This window comes from Anomalospiza imberbis, chromosome Z (assembly GCF_031753505.1).
Source record: "Anomalospiza imberbis isolate Cuckoo-Finch-1a 21T00152 chromosome Z, ASM3175350v1, whole genome shotgun sequence".
NCBI classification, from domain to species: Eukaryota; Metazoa; Chordata; class Aves; order Passeriformes; family Viduidae; genus Anomalospiza; species Anomalospiza imberbis.
The window spans coordinates 8069948-8087661 of record NC_089721.1 but is presented as its reverse complement, the minus strand read 5'-3'; the positions used below and the strand labels follow the sequence as shown (position 1 = coordinate 8087661).

At 51.1% G+C, this 17714-nt stretch overlaps 1 long non-coding RNA gene across 1 annotated transcript in view; it reads right to left on the bottom strand.

Moving 5' to 3' along the window:
- Positions 1-3315: 3315 nt before the first annotated feature.
- LOC137464988 (uncharacterized) overlaps positions 3316-17714 on the bottom strand; it is a 118115-nt gene continuing 103716 nt past the window's right edge. The window contains exon 4 of the long non-coding RNA XR_010994516.1: positions 3316-3407. This is a non-coding gene — a long non-coding RNA (uncharacterized lncRNA). The remainder of the gene's footprint in view (positions 3408-17714) is intronic.

The following is a 17714-nucleotide window of genomic DNA, read 5'->3' as shown; positions in this document are numbered from 1 at the left end:
AGAGCAAAACACAGGAAGGAACACTGAGCTATCCAAAATAATGGGAAGTTGATTAGAGAGCTAGAATACCTCTTCTATGAGGAAAGGCTGAAATATTTGGTATTCTTCAGCCTGCAAAAGAGAAGGCTCTGGGATGATCTTATAGCACTGTCCAGTACATAAAGGGGCTACAAGAGACCTGATGAGGGTCTTGTCACAAGGACATGCAGTGACAGAATAAGGGATAATGGCTTTAATCTGAAAGAGAGTAAGTTTAGATTAGATATCAGGAATAAATCCTTCACTGTGAAGATGGTGAGGCACTGGTGAAGGTTGCCCAGAGAAGCCGTGAATGTCTCATCCCTGGAAGTGTTCACAGCCAGATTGGATGGGGCTTTATGCAAACTGGTCTAGTGAAGGTCTAGTTGCTGTCCATGGCTGTGGGACTGGAGATTGATGATTTTTAAGGTCTCTTCCAAACTAAACCATTCTGTGATTCTTTACAGAGGGCACAAAGCTCTCCCTTTCTCTCCCAGGTCTTCAGATTGTTCTGCCTACTGTGTGGTCTCCCATTCTTCCTGCAGCTCCTGTCCATCCCTCCATGCTAGCTGGATCTGTCCAGATGGGGACAACCCTGTGGCTGTCCAGGACAATGACCATCTCTGCAGGCTGGTTAGCCCAGTCTGGCAGCCCCATCTAAAGCTGTTTATTCATGCACTGGGGATGACAGTCCTGGACACCCTCTTCAATTGCCCCTCTGCCTTTTCCTACAGCAGGACACCCCAAACCCACTGCTAGAGCCAGAACATTAGTGCCAGCCTCTGAGCATCCCCCTAGGGCTGCCCTGCTGGATGTCTCTGGTCTCCCACCACCCAGTGCCCAGTCCCTGGGAAGTACAGTCCCCAGCTGTGTGATGCACATGAAACCTGAGCAGCCTGCCAGGGATGCAAAGCAAGGGAGCTCTGTCACCCCAAAGGTCACAGAAACCCCAAATCCGCTGGCCTCTGAGCCCCTCCACTCCCTTCTCCCAGCACTGGAGATCATCCTAGGCTTCTGCATCCCAGACAGATGCTCTGCCAGCTCCAAGGAGAAGGATCAAAGTTGAGCAGCAGAGGGGTTAATACATGAACAGCCTCACCTTCACCAAGCCTGATGCTGCATTTATTAATTCATGTGGCACTTTGCAGGACGCTCCAGTAATCACCGTGGTGCACATGAGAGCCAGGAGAGGGTGGCCAGGCTCCCTCCGCCGTGCTCATGCTCACTTAACAGCTTGTCACATCCTCCTCACTCAAGTATTCAGTGCTAATGCATCTCTTAGAGTGCTTCATGAGCTATTAAAGTCGAACGTGCCTCAAGTGCATGATAAATGGACTCTATGCCAGCATCTTCCCACCACTCCACCGGGTCCCTGCCACCAGTGGGATTAATCCATCCTCCTACCCCTTTCCTGCTGTGCAGTTCCAGCCTGAGTGCCCAGCTGGTGGGGGATGAGCCCTGGGGTTGGCTGGTGAGGAGAGGCTGCAGCAGGGCAGGGGTTGAGCTCTGGGTGGTGGGCACAGGGCACAAGCTTTGGGTCTCTGGTGTTGACCTACCTGTGCCTGTGTGCAGCCTCTCCAAGCTGGGTACGGTGGGGTGGGCGGGAGATGTGCTGCTCCAAAGCTCCTGCCCAGAGCATACCTCGGTGTTTCAGAGAGGTGCCCAGGAGGGACATGCAGTGCCCCTGGGGAACAGATTGAGGACAGTGCTGAAGGCGTCCTACTATCTCATAAGTAATTTTCTGAGCCTGTATCCTTTTTTTTGTCCCCCAGTGAAGCTGCTACAGATGGGAAGAGCCCTGCCTCATTCTCACACCCCATTCAGGCCACACAGGTCACAGCAGCTTCAGTTTTGAGCCTGTGCCCCAGAAACCTCCCTCCCAGACACAGGCAGACAAGGGAAACAGGAGGAACACAAGGGCATGGGAGGCTATGCTGCCAAACCCGAATGCTGCCAAATCAGAGAGCAGAAGGTGATGGTCACTGCAGCTCTGCACCAGCTGTCAGTGGCAAAATGCGTGGACCTGCTCACCTAGTGAGAAGCAGCATTTGTTCTTCTCTAGACAACACAATTCAAGTGTGTGCAGCCCTGAAGTACCTGGCACTTCTGTGTTTTGTGCATCTCCCGGTGGAACAGGCCTGGGTTACTATTCAAAGCGTCCAAAGGATGCTCTGGTAGTCCTGTGGCCAGGTCCTTTAAAGCTTCCCACGTAGTGATCCTGCAAGCACAGCAGGAGTGAGCAGCTTTGCTTCTCTGCAGGAAGCATCACACCACCACAAGCAGCATACAGCTCAGCACCCAAATGCTTTGAGCAGGCACCCTGGGAAGGAGCTGGGGACCTTCCTGCAACACCAGCCAGCAAGATCCTTCCATGTCCAGAGAGTGGCTGTCCCCATGCAATGCAGATGTGCTGCCAAACCCTGGCTGCTTTGTGTCCAGCCTGGAAGCTTGTGGCAATGTAAACCCACACAATTGGATTTAGGGCAGCTCAGTGGGCACTCTGGGTGGATTTCTCAATTTCACAGACCCCAAGGATGCACAGATGTCTTTACTGGAGTTAATAATCAAAATTCCCCTCTAAGATCTTCTAAAAGCTACTACAGACAGGCTGCCAGGAAAAACAGGGAATTCTGGAGGTTCCTCATTTTTTCTTATTTTTGCAGAGCTGGACTCCACACCAGGACCCAACCGTCACTCCTAATCTTCCTGCTCCTGCCTAGATGCAGAATCATGTGGGGCTCCTCTGGCTCCAAATGCCACCAGTGACTCTAAAGTATAATCCCTCTAAAGCCACCATTAAAATAAGCCCTGAATCCTCTGCCAACCTGGAGAGATGTGATCTAGTGGTGGGCACAGATGTGTGGTGGCCGTGGAGATTAAGTCACCCCAAGGAGGTGAGAGCAGGATGAAGCATCATCCATCATTGTCATGGGGCCAGGCATCATGGAGCTGTCAGGGGTGATCGGAGTTTGGAGCTGTCAGGCTGATGCTTCCTCCCCACTCTTCATCCCTTCATGGGCAGGCTGCATGGGGCAGCATCCACCAAAGAGTGGGCAAAGAGTTACAAAGCAGTATGGACACAGAGAGCTGTGGGCAGGGCAAGGGGCATCAGCAGAGGGAGATGCAGGATGCCCAAACCCCACAGTGATGGGCTGGAAGGGACACTTGTCATGGAGAGAAGTGATAACATGCACAGAAATAGTATCAGGCACACCTGGAGGGTGCACCCAGATTCCCGCAGGAGAGAGGGGCTGAAGAAGCAGCATTCCCATTTTTCAGGACCCCCACAGCCTGGGAGGTGTGAAGGACTCACCCTGGTGCCTCTGGGCGTACACCACCACCACCGCGGCGAGCACCACGCAGCAGGCTGACGGGACAGGGTTAGCCATCTGTGGAAGCAAACACAGGCAGGAGCAGTCAGGGTTTGCCCCCAGGGCTGAGAGCTCCCAGTGATGGGACAGAAAGGAGATGACTGTAAAACCAGCTCCATCACAGCCAAGGGGAAATTCACTGCAAAACGAGGCATTTTGCTGGTGCAAGCTTCATCACTCGGTAGCCTGTGGCACTTCCCATGGGAGGTGCCTGGAGGTGATGATATGCCTTGCACAAATGCTCTATCTCCCCCATCTTGTTTCCAACATTTTCCTTAGGAAAGCCAATCCCTGGTGGGGCTCTCCTTGGCAGATGCAGCATCATCCCAGGAGCCAACACTACCTGCAAATGGGTTTTAGAGGGGTTTTGTGGAGATGGGAGCACACCCAGGTAGTTCACAGCAGCAGTTGGTGCTGCAGGATGTGCAAGATGTCGATCTCAGCAGAGACCTCAGCCTCAGCCACCTGCCATCAATATCTTGATGGGCCACAGTTGTCCCTCACTTCTCTGGGCTGGAAGAGGGGCAGAGGCTACTCTGTCCTGGTAAGCTGTGCCTTGTCCTGGGAGATGGTGTGGTGCAGGGAGGTGTGGAGAAGGTGACAGCTAAGAAAGCAGGTGATGAAGACATCCTGCCTGCACCAAAAAAGCCCCTCTAGGAGTGGACAAATGGCAGTAATTACTACAAGGATGCCCTGCACGGCCCTGCCAGGCTGGAGATGCCCAAGCTCTCATTTTCTTGCAGCCAGGGCTGGTAGAGGGTACTAGAGCCAGAAGGGAGCTGCTGGGAACAGCAACAGGGATGCTGGTCCACCCACCAGGAAGTAAATTGCACCATGCATGAAAAGCAAATTGCACCTTCAAAACCATTTAAGCCTCTCTAATCTCCAATGCCGTATCTGTAACGTGCACAGGATTGCCTTTTAATCTAGAACATGAGTATGGGCTCATTAGCCAGATGGCATCCATTTAAACCTAAATAAAGGGGGAGCTCCATTGGTGAGAGAAAAAAAATCCAGCAAAACATATTCCATTACCCAACGTGACTGTTGCAGAAGTCCAGATGGCCTCGAGTTCACAGCAAGCCTTTGCAGGGCTGGAGGGGAAGGCAAGAGCAGCTGGGTAGGATTTCATGAGCAGATTTTGGGGTGCAGCTGGACCAGTCTGATTCTCAAATGTCTCTTAGGGGCAGGGATGCCGGGGTACATAGTTTGTCTGAAGAGGATGAGCCAGGAGATGGGCAGAGAAGGGATCCATGTCCTTTACTACTGATCTTGCAGTGCTGGGTTTGGGCTCCAAGGGCTGGCAGCAAGAGCCATATCCAGTATGCTGGTACTGCAGAGCACAGACATGCAAGCCCCAGACCTCGCTGGCAGCCCTCACGTGTCACCTTGAGCAAATCACTCTAACTGCCCCCTCCCGTGCCTCAGTTTCCCCGTCTGTAAAACAGAGATAATGAAGGTGACCTTCCTCTAAAAGCTCTGGGCAGGAGTGCTAAGTGCTAATTACAACCTCCTTATCACTCACTCTTCTTCTTCCCCCCTGCTTCTCTCCTGCCTGCTCTCCACTGCCTTTTTTCCATGTGTCCCCTCTGTGCCTGCAGCATGGCTCCCTGACTGCCACCCTACCTGTGCTCCAGCTGCCATCATAAGTGGCACCTCAGGGAGTGGGTGACAGCTGGAACCTGAGGCAGGTGGCAATGCCACATCTTGGGGCACTGCTGGCATGTGACCCTGAGCAGCTTGGAAACGACCTGCAACCCAGGAACCAACTCTCCCTATTTACACTCAAATTCACTTTGCACTGAATATTCCCTTTCTACAGCCCTGGTTGTTGAAGGGTGGCACCAGGACTTGAAGTCAGCAAGGAGCCAGGGGCCATAACCTCCCTTCACTACAGTCCAGATATCTCCAGCTAGTGCAGCCACCCCATTCCTGGGGACAATGGCAATGACAGGAGGTGAGACAGGACCCCCCAGCAACCAACCTGCTCTTTGGAAAGTGTGAGATCTCCTTGATGTAGCCTTCAGCTTGGCTCAGTGCAAATATCATCACCAGCATCATGCTCTATCTCCCGGCCCTGCCAGGAAACAAAGCCACCTGCTGCCCACACCCTGCTGCTCCTCCCTTTTCTCATCAGCTCGTAAAATAATTGCTGCTGCCCCTGCCCATGTGCTAGGCTGGCATTGAAACAGACACCATTATGTAGCAGGAAATGGTTCCTGTCCCAAGGCACTGATAGTCTCAAGGGATACAGGTGGAGCAGGTGGAGTAAGAGAGAGCAAAGGGACCCAGATAAGATCCCTGAGGACTCTGTGGCATGGCCAGGACATAGGCAGAGGCTTCCACTGACAGGAGAGAGAATTCACCACTCGGCTACTCTCACCCTGGAAAACCTCATTTTTTCTTAGAGATTAGCCCTGTGACCAGGCAGGAGCAAAGCTACTTTAGGACAAAAAATCTATCCAGAAAACCAACTTTTTCTCACTTGAATTGCAGTTTTCCATGCAGTATTTGCTTTGTTTGACTGTTTTGCCCAAAGCCATGTTGATTTTTTTTTCCCCAAGCACATAACAAAGCCTTCACAATTTCTGCAGATGTTTCCAATGCAAATTTTCATTGCTTGCTTATCTGTTTCTCTAGTAAAAGCCAGCACCCTGGCATTTGGGTGCACAGGCCAGTAAGCAGCAGCTCACCAGGTGTGCAGAGTCCTGAGCTATGTCCCCATGCCAGCAGGGAGCAGTTTACATGTGATGGAGGGGAACCACATTTATTACACAGCAAAGCCCACAGTGTGAAACTCAATCTTCTGTGCAAAAGGTAAATTTTCCCCTGTAATGAGTAATTTCTTGGAGGTAGACAGGAAAGAGTAGCCTAGGGAGGAAGAAAGGGGGATAGGGAACACATGAAGTGGTGGACCAGCAGCTCTGGAGCCATCCTCCCTGTCCCCAGCTTCCTGTTTGGGGAGAGATCAAAGGGTTGATCTTTCCCTGCCTTGTCCTCTACACCAAGGATAATGAGGGCATCAGTCATTGTCACTCTTAGCAGAAGGCAACTCAACACAGACATGAATAAGGTCCCCTCCAGCAGCTCTCAATCTAAACCAAACGTTTCCAGGCATGAGCTCCCTGAGTCAGATCAGAACTGAAGGGGCACAGCGATGTGACATTAGCTGTTCCGGTGTGATGGGGTGAGGAGAGTCCTGGGCGGGCACAGCAGGACTGAAAGGGACTGTGTATCCAGGGAAAAAGTAGGATGACATTTTCTGCTTAACAGTCCCAGTGTCCTCTTTTGAGTAAGCAAAGGGATGGATCCCTTGCAGGTCTCCCTTAGTATAATCTCCAAAGCTTTAGCAATGGAGTACCAACTGGCACCTGGAAACAGCAGCTACAGGGCAGGGCTAGTGAGGGAGGTGGGCTGCATGCCACTCTCCCACCACAACTCTCACCTGCCACAGGCTGCTCTCAGCAATGATAAATAAATAAAACCTTCATTCTAGAAGTGTGTGGCTGCCTCAGAAGAAAAGTGGCAGTTTTAAAACCTAGTGTTTCCATGACAAAGTTTTCCATCAGACAATTCGCCACCAGGTGCTGTTATGGGGTCTGGCTCTGAAGTGGTGAACTGGGGGAAAACAAACTCTCTTTAGTTGCTTCCTTCCCCTCCAGCTTTGCCCTGAGCCTTCCAAAGAAGCTTTGCAGCATCTGCCCTGCAGGCAGGCACCATGGTGTGACTGCACTGCCGACACCAATGTTGATGCTGTGCTACAACCTCTGCTGCAGACAGGGGCTGTGGATGGACACCTCTGCTGAAGACAGGGGCTGTAGCTGCCACAGTTTGCCTGTGCTGCAGACACCAACAGCACGTGCAGGGTACCACCTGTATCGCAGAAGCCAAGGGTAGGTGGTACCACACGCCTGCACCACAGGTGCTGGCTGTAAGGTGGTACCCAACACCTGGAGTGCAGATGCTGACTGCAGGCACTGCAGCCCACCTGTCCTGCAGGCCAGGTCACAGTCTGCCTCTTCCTGTGGTTTGGTACTGCACGTATAGTGCAGATGCCAGCTGTAGACATCATAGTGCCCCTGCACTCACAGCAGGCACCTCCTGGGCCTCAGCATTACTGAAGGAGAAAAGACATCCTTACAAAAGCCATTTTCAACTCCTCAGCCTAAGCCAGAGATGCTCACACATCTTCTCCCAGCCCCAGGGATTCAGTGTGCCTCCTGTGGCATGCCATCCCTCCCCAAGGGCAGGGTGTGGTGTTGGTATGAGCAGTGGGGCTTCGGTGTGCCCAAAGTGGGCAGGACACCCTCCAGCCCCAGGTTCACAGGGATTGTACCACATGTGGCCAGCAGTGCTTGGGCACCTGACAGCACTGAGTGCTGTCTCCCCCTTTCAGGTCATCCTTGCCAGCAAGGAGAGGGAAGGAGAGGAAAAAATAGTTGTCACTTAATATCAGATGCTTGCTAACAGCCCTAGAGCCTTCTGGCCTTTTACAGTGTCCTGTCAGCACTAAACTCCTCTTTGCTGCCTAAGAGGAAGAGAGAAAAGAGGGACTTTATAATCGCCTTCATGTGTGCTATCAGAAAGCCTTATCTGCAGAGACAGAATCCCCACTGCTTGAAAAGCTTTCTTCAATCTAATTTAAACCCCCACTGTCAATAGAGCAATTAGCACTGCCCCCTTGGACCATGAGTGCCACAGGGATGACTAGGGCCAGCTGAAATAAATTCACTCTTGGCTCTTATGGACTGTGACTTCCCTTCCTCCACCTCCTCCCTTTCTGGTAATGAAGAGAAGACCCCAAGGAAGAGGATACCCTGGAGTAAGGAGCACCCCACAGCAGAGCTCCTTCATCACCCTGCCTCTGCCATCCCAGTGAGCACTGCTGGACCCCTGGATGGCAGCGCAGACCCTCCTGCCCTTGTGGTCTAAGAGATGGGCACATGGTGGAAGGATGGTCCTCACAGCACTTGCCAGCTTCTTTGGTTGACGGTGTGCCCCTGAAGGCAGCTGTGGACTTGCAGAGCTCTGGGTTCCAACATCCCGGCTCAAGGTTGCTCCACCTTCCTTGGATGCCACTGGCAAGGTGTCTCAGTGTGAAAAGCAATGACCAAAGCTGCTTCCCGTATCCATGGGGCTGAAGAAAGCAGCTCCTTGGGAGGGAACATCAGCCCAGATTAAATCAGAGCTACTTTTCAGGAGGTAATGCAGAGCTTAGCAGCTCCAGAGGTAGCTGGGATGGTCTAGGGAGGAGCAACCCATGAAAAGGCTCAGACTGTTTGAGAATCACCCAGACTGGCAAGCTAGCTCCCAGGACAGGTAATTTCTTGCTTCTGTGGATCATGGTGACATGCTGCCACTGGGACAGGGAGCTGTAGAAAGACCAGCAGAGTCCTGAGAGTCCCAGGAGTGAGGCTGTCACCTGCAGCTCCAGGGGCTGTGGACTCCTGCTTCAGGAGCAGGGTGGGGGGTCTCACCTCACACCTTGCAGCTCTTCAAATTGGTGCCCAAAAGCATCAGGACAGTGTGATCCACCCCTGGGACACACTGGGGTGCTATGATCCCTCCATGGCCTGAGGACAAGCAGGAGCACGATGTCAGGAGAGCACGGGACAGGTACAATTGATGGGAACCTCTCCAGTGACCCTGCCCCTGGTAACACGTCCATTGTGGGGCAGTGCTGCTTCACAGGCAGCTGTCTGCTAGTGCCCATTCCCTGTTTCTGCTTGGAGCCTTGTTCCTCACAGCCCATACCTGTCCTCACAATTCCCACCATGCCAGCCGGTTTTTCCTCAAGTGGAGGGCAGCAATCCAAGGCCAGCCATCTGCTCCAGCAGTGATAAAAGCCAGCACAAGGAACAGCATACTAATAAGCACCACACGTCTTCAACACTGGCACTGTGAGGAAGCACAGCAGGGCAGGAGGGCTTTGAATCCCCATGGCAGAGGAGCAACACTGTCCCAGGACTATTCCTCAGAGACACCAGTGCCAGCTGGGCAGGAAACTCAGCCGAGCTGCCATACCCAAGCCCCACCCCTCCACAGCCCACAGCCCCACCCAGGCAGCCTTTGAGGTGCAGGAAAGCTCAAACCAACAGTGGAAAATGAAATTTTACCTCTCTTTTTACTCAGCTTTCCTCTGCATTGAGCATTTCCGGGCTCCCTGCAGAGAGAGATTGCAGGAATCAATAGGATCTTTGCTTCTATTAAAGAACTGCCAGAACCAGCACTTTTCATCTGGAGCCTCCGTTCAAATGAGGTCTTGAGCAGTGTTTTTCCACAGATGGTGCCATGTCAGGGACAGACAGAAAGGATCAGACAGAGAAGGGAGAGAGACTGGAGATAGGAGATACTTGTGGTTCAGGTGCTTCTCAGTGCTCCTCTCTGGAAGCTGGAGAAATCACCTAAGATGGGCATATCTGGGAGAAGTTCCTGCTCATTCTGAGTCTCCAGGCTGTGGTTACTGTGGGATGGAGCTCTTGGTGTCATGCTGATTTTCGGCACTTTGATTCCCAGCCTCCACCCACAAAAGCAGAAAATTAATGAAGCGGAACAAAACCAAAACAACCCCACGAAACCAAAACCAAACTCCCATACACTGAGCAAGCTACCCCAAATACTTTAGGAAGGTCCTGCTGTCTCATGCCAGGTTTGGTTTCTGCTTTCCAGGCAAATACTGGCAACATTTCTTATTTTTGTCTGCAGGGCTGCATTGCCCTTCAGTCCCCCAAGGATTTTGCTCACAACCTGTTTTCTGCCTTGGGGAGACTCTGTAGCGAGGCTGCTTTATTAAATGCCCAACATCCCTGCAGATCCAAAGCTCCAGGGCAGAGGAAAGCAGCCTAATATTAAAATCTGGATTGTTACATGGTCATGTGCCATCCTGAGAAAAACAGAGAGGAAAGGGAGGACAGAGAGGGTTTGTCCAGACAGACTTTTTCTATCAACTGGATGCCCATGACACAGCAGACATGGCATAGAGGAGCATGCTGTTTCCAATGGTCAGTGCTAGGAGAGATTTTGGGGCATGTTTGGCCACAGCAGCTTTAGCATCCTTCTCAATAACCTGCAGACACAGGTTCCACAGAAACCTTATTCTGCTTGAAACACGAAGACTGCATATCTTACTAGCCCAATCTTGCTCCTCTGGAGGGCTCTTCTCTGCAGCACCCAGGTAAGGGGCTGGACACCATGTGGGCACTGTGTCTGAGCTCAGTGGCACTGGGGTTATGTGAAGTGAAGAGCACAGTGCTGCTGTGGAAACACAGGGGCAAGCAGGGCAAAACTGCCAGCTGCAATCCCAACCAGACTGCTGGCGCCCTACAGGACCCCTTTCCTCCAGGGGAGGAAAGTACAGCAGGACCATGCTGGCTTGGCCCCAGTAAACCTCCTAGTGGTGATGTCCTGAAGCCAGGGAGAGCTAAGCTCATTCCTGAATCAACAAAGGCATCCAAGAACTGAGGCCACAGCATTGCTGCTCAAACAGCAGGGCAGGTTTGTTTTCTGCCAACATGCTGAGAGAGAGCTAGAGGAGGATGAGAGCCAGAAGTTGTGTTGCAGGGGCTCAGGGACATGAGCAGGATTGGACTGAGGAGCACTGGAAGAGATCTTGGCAGACGTCTTGTCCAAGGAGGGAAGAAGATATTGGCTTAGCAGTACTGGGAGAAACTGATGAAACACCCTATTGTACAGAGCTTCTCAGGCATTTTAATTTTAGCTTGGCTTTTTGCTTGAGCTTTCTCTTTTTTTTTTTTTTTTTTTTTTTTTTTTTTTTTTTTTTTTTTTAAAGCTGCTGGCACAGAGGAAGCCACTCCAATGACTCTGATGCTGCCTCCCCAGAGATGCCTCAGGATCATGGAATCATAAAATCAATCATTTAGGCTGGACAAAAACCTCATCAAGTCCAACTGTAAACCTAACACTGCCAAGTCCACCACTAAACCCTGTTCCGAAGTGCCATATTTACATGTCTTTTAAATACCTCCAGGGATGGTGACTACAGCTTGTGTTTATGCTTTGCTTCATCTCTCCTCCATGCCTGCAGTACAAGTTGGCAGGACAGGGTAGGCAGGAGACATGCAGCTTTTAAGGCCCAGGGAGAGCAGCAAACACTGTTGGAGGCAGACAGGGGCTCAGGATGCTGGGGACTCTGTGCTCTCCACTGGTCCCTGCTTGCTGTCCTTCCCTGTCCAGGTTTCATGGGAGGTGCTTTGTCCCCACTGCCTCTAATGCCTTCAGACCACCAGCTATCCTGGGGTCACTGGCCCACAAGTTGCTGCAGGGACACGGGCCACTGCAGGCAGACAGGACAGACGTGACAGTAAGGACATTTGTCCTCCACCTGCATATGGGCTGCCCCCTGCCTCCCTCCTCACTGCAAGAATACTGATCAAAACCTGGGCAGGAAAAAGAAGACTGAAGGGGAACTCTGCCCATTCTGCAGACAGATGGGGTTTGTTGGTCATTGCTTCACCAGTTCCATCCAGTTCCATCACCACACTCACCCCACGTGGTTCCACAGATGCCCAGCAACTCCTGTGCAGCCTTCTGGGGTATGTGTCCATATGTCACAGCAGCACCCAGTTCTTGAAGTGGGCGACTGAAGGGGAAAACTGAGGCACTTGGATTCTCTGTAATGCCCTGATGACAAGTGACAAGGGCGGCACTGAGGGGGGAAGCTAATCTCACCCTTGGGTGAAAGCAGCCCATGTTGGCTGCAGTGATGCTGGAAGGGGGCTTTCTGCTGTCAGCAGCCTCTTCGGTAGACACAGGGGTCTGCCCCAGAACTGAGCCTAAGGCTGGCAGTGGGACTGGGGCAATGTGCCTGCCCTCTTCTGCTTGCAAACGCCCTCCTAGGATAGCAGGGGGTAGAAACTCACCGCTTTTTGCTCTTGACCCCGCAATGGCCCTACTCATAGTGAAGCCTCACCACATGACAGCAGCTGCCTTGGCACCACTGCTGCCTTAGTTTGCAGCAGAACCTCACTGGCTCCTGCTCCCTTGTCCCCTCTCAACTTAGCATTGGCTGGATGCAGCTGGTGGAAGGGGAAAAGCAGCGATGAGAGGCAGAAGCAGCATTGCTGAAACGGGCTGGGGGCACCCCAAACCCCCAGTCTTTCAGTCCTCTCCTGGCCTCCAATTGCTGCCCCTTTGAGGGTCTCTGACTGCCAGAGCCTGGAGCCAGCAGAGTATGTGGGGTGAGACCAAGGAGCTCCTGAGGACCCTCGGTCTCTCTGGGATCCTGCCCTAGACCTCACAGAGTGTTTGAGGAGGGCAAGCAGAGGATGAGGAGGGAGAAATTGAGTTGGCCGGAGGCAGCTGTGCTGAAATAAAAGTCAAGAAAGTATCTCACCCAAAGCTACAGGAAAGTTTAATTATCAAGGACAAAACACCATCTGTTTGTGCCGACTGTGACCTCCCGCTGCCCCTGGGCTTTAACAGCTCTTAAATTAACATGTTTGTTAAGAGGTATTCCCTGCCTGACATCAGGGAAGCAGCTCCCGCAGGGCAGAGAGAAGGATGGAGTGATTGTCCACTGAGACCCATGCTGGGGTGGTGTGGTGTGCTCAGTGGTGATGGGGGAAACAAAACACCCTTTTGGAAATGAGGGTTGCCACCAAGCATGGCTCTGGCAAGCCCAGCACTGCTGTGTGTTGTTGCTGGCAGGTGAGGCATGGTGTAAGACTGTATTTGGGTCTCAGCCTCTTTCCAAAAAATCAAAATCAAGAAGATGTACTCTTGGAGGAAGATCTTGCCATCCAAAGCCAGCAGAATTAAATGAATACTCCATAAAGTATTCCATTAAAATCCAATTCGTTTTCAGCCCTGCGAGGGAGGGAAGATGCATACATTGGTACCAAGCCCCAGAACTGATTTAGTGATGTCAAACAGTCCGCTTCTTTATTTTCTTCTTTCCTATTCTTTATGGGATACAGCATCCAAGGTGGACATACTGTCCGTCACCTTCCTACCTACCTACCTACACTGGCCATATAGGAGAAAAAAACTCAGCTAGGAGAAGTCCCACCTTGCAAGATCCCAGCAGCCTTTTTCTCTATCCCCTGAGCTTTCTTCTGTAAGCTCCCACTGTCAAGCCAAGTGGCTGTCACAAAGGAGGCTGGAGGTGAGGGCAGCTGCTGCCAGTATTCCTGCAGCAAGACATGTTTTCCACTAGTAAGCCCTCAAAGCCAAACACTAAACATGAATGCTGTGACCTCTGTGATCTGCCATGAAGACTCACAGCCAAGGAGCACAGATCCAGGGGGATCTTTATTCATCCTAGGGCCAGTTCTAGGGTGAGTCTGGAGGTGGCCATACTACCAGACTCCAGGAGTAAGCAGAAGAGTGCTTGATACTTCTGCTTGGTCCCACACTCCCTGCACAATCACCCTGCCCCACCAGCCAGGCTCTCACTGGACTCTCTGGGCTCTCTTGTCCTTCCAGTCCACAGAACCAGTGCCAATCTCCCTTTTATGCCCGTGATAGGTCAGCCCCTCTCCAAATCTGCACCACGTTCACATTCCTTAAACCTATCAGGACTTTTTGATCTTGTGCTCAAGACAAGTGCCAGCATCAAGTCTCATCCTGTGCATCTGCCTCTCCTCAGCAACCACCCCTAAAATCTCTTCCACCGCTAAAATTACACCATGGCTTTGCTCCTTCTCACCTTTGCAGGCAAAGCAGCCAGTATACGGAGGACAGCCCTTGCAATGTCAAATTTGACCTGGAAATCCCCTTGCCTAGTTGCACCCCAGTGATCTCCCCCCCAGGAGGCTGGTGTGTTTCAAATCTCCTGTCTGGAGCTTGCACTCATTCCTCCGCTCTCTCGGGGGCCAGGCAGCAGGCAGGAACCAGGGTGCCACCCCTGCCTGGCAGGCTGCCTTCCACCAGGCGTGGCAAGGCAGATGTGAACCACGTGTGCCTTTTGTCTCAGGACCCTTCCTGCAAGCTCCAGCACCGAAGGAAGAGAAATCCATCAGCCAAGAGCAGCCATGGAGTCCCCAGTGGCCTCCAGCCCCCTCCCAATCTCTGGCTCCACTCCATCCACTGGGGCAAGACTCAGTTTAGGGGAGGGCTTGTTTTTTTAATTAGAAAATATTCATCAGCATTTAAAAATAAAATAATAAAAAAAGTGTCAACCAGCTGGGGCCACGAAAGCTGGGGCGTTTTTGGCTCCTGACCAAGCACTTTGATAGAAGGGCTTTTTGGAAAATGCTGTAGAAAACATTTAATTTCTCCCAAGGCCTGCATATGGGGCTCATCACTTGCACATATTGCACAGGAATATTCATGTGTGCTGGCCTCCTGCTACAGCATGATGGGGGTTCACCAGTGCAGCATGCAAAAGGGGCTCTTTCCCTTCCCTTCTGTTTTTTTTTTTTGTGTTTTTTTTTTTTTTGTTGGTTTTTTTTTTTTTTTTTTTTTTTGTTGGTTAATAGGTTTCTGGGGTTTTTTTGTTTGTTTGTTTGTTTTTTGGTTTTGGGTTTTTTTTTTCCAGTGGTAGAGAGAAAATTCAGTATTTCACTTCAATCCCTGAATATTTGTCAATGGCAGAACAAAGGAAAAACTGAGCCAGGGTCAGGTCTGCTCATACTCATCAGCTCGCTGAGCTCACCACAGGGTAGAGCCACAGATGAGCAGCAAATGTGGGGAAACACATTTCTGCCCCTCGTTTTGCTGCTTTCCAGTTACTTGAGCCCATTCTGATGCTGCCTGGAAGGAGAGTGGGAGCCTAGCTTCTATTTCCCTGGCACAGCAAAATGTTTCAGTTCACATCCCAACTCTCCACTCCAGGGATGTGGAGCTGGCTCATCCTGGACTTGCCACTGGGCATATCCATTAGCTAATGCCCTTCTGCAAAACTAAGGAAGACCAAAAATACTCACTGTGGCCACAGAGCAGAGCCTGACCCAGCAAGGGGATGACTGCCATGGCTTCTTTGGTCCCTCATCTCTCCCCAGTGCTGCTGGCTTCCTCCCTTTCACCCTCATCTTCTGTCTTAGCAGCATTGGCTTTTCTGCAACATGCCAATGAACTCTTCTGGAAGGAGCCAAGCTCACACTGAGCACCTTCTTGCCCTCTCACTGGGGTGCTCACCTCCAGCAAATACTCCCTTACTCCACCTGAGTCCCCTTCTTTCTGTAAGCCCTAACCTCTGCCTCCTGCTCTGCAGGCTGCCCCCAACCTTCTTTAACCTTTCCTAAAGCATTTGTGCTCCCTTTATCCAGCTCTGGCTGCACCCCTCATTCCTAAAAATCTCTACAGCTACAGCACCTCCCAGCACAGAGTATACCAGCCTTGCTGGAGCAATTCTGACTGGCCCCAAAAAAAGCTTCTTATTGGCAGAAAAGTTTCAGAGTACTAATTAGGAGAAACCCTGCACAAGGAGAGGGAATAGGAAAAGAAACTATCTGATCCCACAATGTCTGTGGAAGCAAAGTCAAAGACAGCTCAGGAAAAGGGCACAGCTCCTGCTGGGGTTGCAGAGGAGCCTCTGAGCAGAGCAGCACCTTTGTTCAGGGCTCAAATTGTAGTTCTTAGAGTCACTTGTGGAAAGTATTAATAAAAAAAAAATCTACTGACTGTTAAGAAGAGGAATCATGCCTAAATAAGTGTGCACACTAACGTGCACACACACACAGACTAAATTAATTTTCATATATTTTGGCAAGCTTTCCTAATGGGAAAGGGGAAATTTGATGCCAAATGTATGCCTAGGCAGGGTCTGTAAGATTCACTACGAAAAAAAAAATTAAATGGGAAAAAAAAGTCCTTAAAGCACATCTGGAGCACTGTGCCCAGTTTTGGAGCTCTGGTATAAGATTGGCAATGCTGACCTCCAGCAAGTCCATGAAGGGTGGTGATGAGGCTGGAGATGAAGACAGGTTGAGAAAACAGGCCTTGCACAGCCTGTAAAAGTGATGGCTTTGGAAGGATTGAACAGCAGCCTGAAAACACCTACCTCGAGATTACTGAGATGATGGAGACAGGCTGTTTCCTCCATGGGAAGATGAGAGACAACAGGCATGAACTGCAAGAGCTGCAATGGGAGGGGTTCAGGCTTGCCATAAGGAAGGCATAGTTTCATGAGAGTCACCTGCTGGAAGATGAACCCAATCGGGTTGTAGGACCTAAGTCTGAAGGTTTTCCAAACTCAAATAGGCAAAGTAAATTGGTCCACACTCAGTATTCACCCTGCCTGGGGCAGGATTCTGGACTAGAGCTTTCTGCGGCCATTTCTTACTTGGTTGGACAGATGAGCATGCCATTGCCAAGAAAAATTAAAAATTATTAAGTCCCAGAAATTATTAGGGGGATGGACCTGCTCAGTGCTTGTTTCAAATACTGGAAAGCAAAATCTGGGCGAACGCATCTGATGAGCTCTCTGCCTGGAGCGGGATGTAGAGCATGGAGACGAACAGAGACCGCGGGACTGCGGTGTGTCAGGGTCAGATCCTGTGCTCAGCTCAACCCCACTGATGAAGTGAAGACCAAGGAGATGGCTGTCTGTCCCTTTTCCAAACTTCCTTCTGGGGGGGACTGCCTTGCATGACACCAGTGAGTGATTAATGAGCGGCCAAGCCCGTCAGCACACAGCCTGCGTGCATGGGCGCTTTGCATGTGTGCGCGCCGCTCCCCGGGACTTGGCGGGGAGGGGATCTGAGGAGAAGAGCGCTGACAAGCAGATGATTAATTGAAATGCAAGCGGGAGGAAAAGCCATGTCCGCTAAAACTATCAGGCGTCGCGAGCATGGGAAAGGAACTCGGAGACGCCGTTTCCATCTCTGCTCCGCACGCATGGCGCCTCCCAGATCCAAGCTGCTTGCCAGTCCTTTTCCTGGCTTCTATTTTTGCAGGTGCAATTTCGTATTTGAAAATAACCATGCTGCACACGCACATAGAATTTTTTTTTTTCCCCTCACTGTCCCCCGGCTCATTGCATATGGAAACGGCAGTGATGGGAGAGCAAACCTCCCAGACTGCAGCACACGGCACCAATTAAGCATCCAAGTGCTCGTTACCCCATGCCTTGGGGTGGAGGTGTCCAAAGCCTGGGCTCTCCATGCTGTCTGCACCTTCCAAGAGGCACAAGCTCAAAAACACACACATAAAGTTGCCAGTTTACGCTAAAATAATTATTAAAAAAAAAAAAAACAAAAAAACACAAGTAAAGAATGAAATAAAAGAGTCTGAAAGCTCATATCTGGCTTGGCTTTGACCTGTTGCTCAGAGTCCATAAATTACATCCCAGCATTGGAGCTGGTGTGGTTGCACTATTGGCAAAAAGGGTGAGAAAGCTTCTGTTCTTCATCTGATACAAGCAAG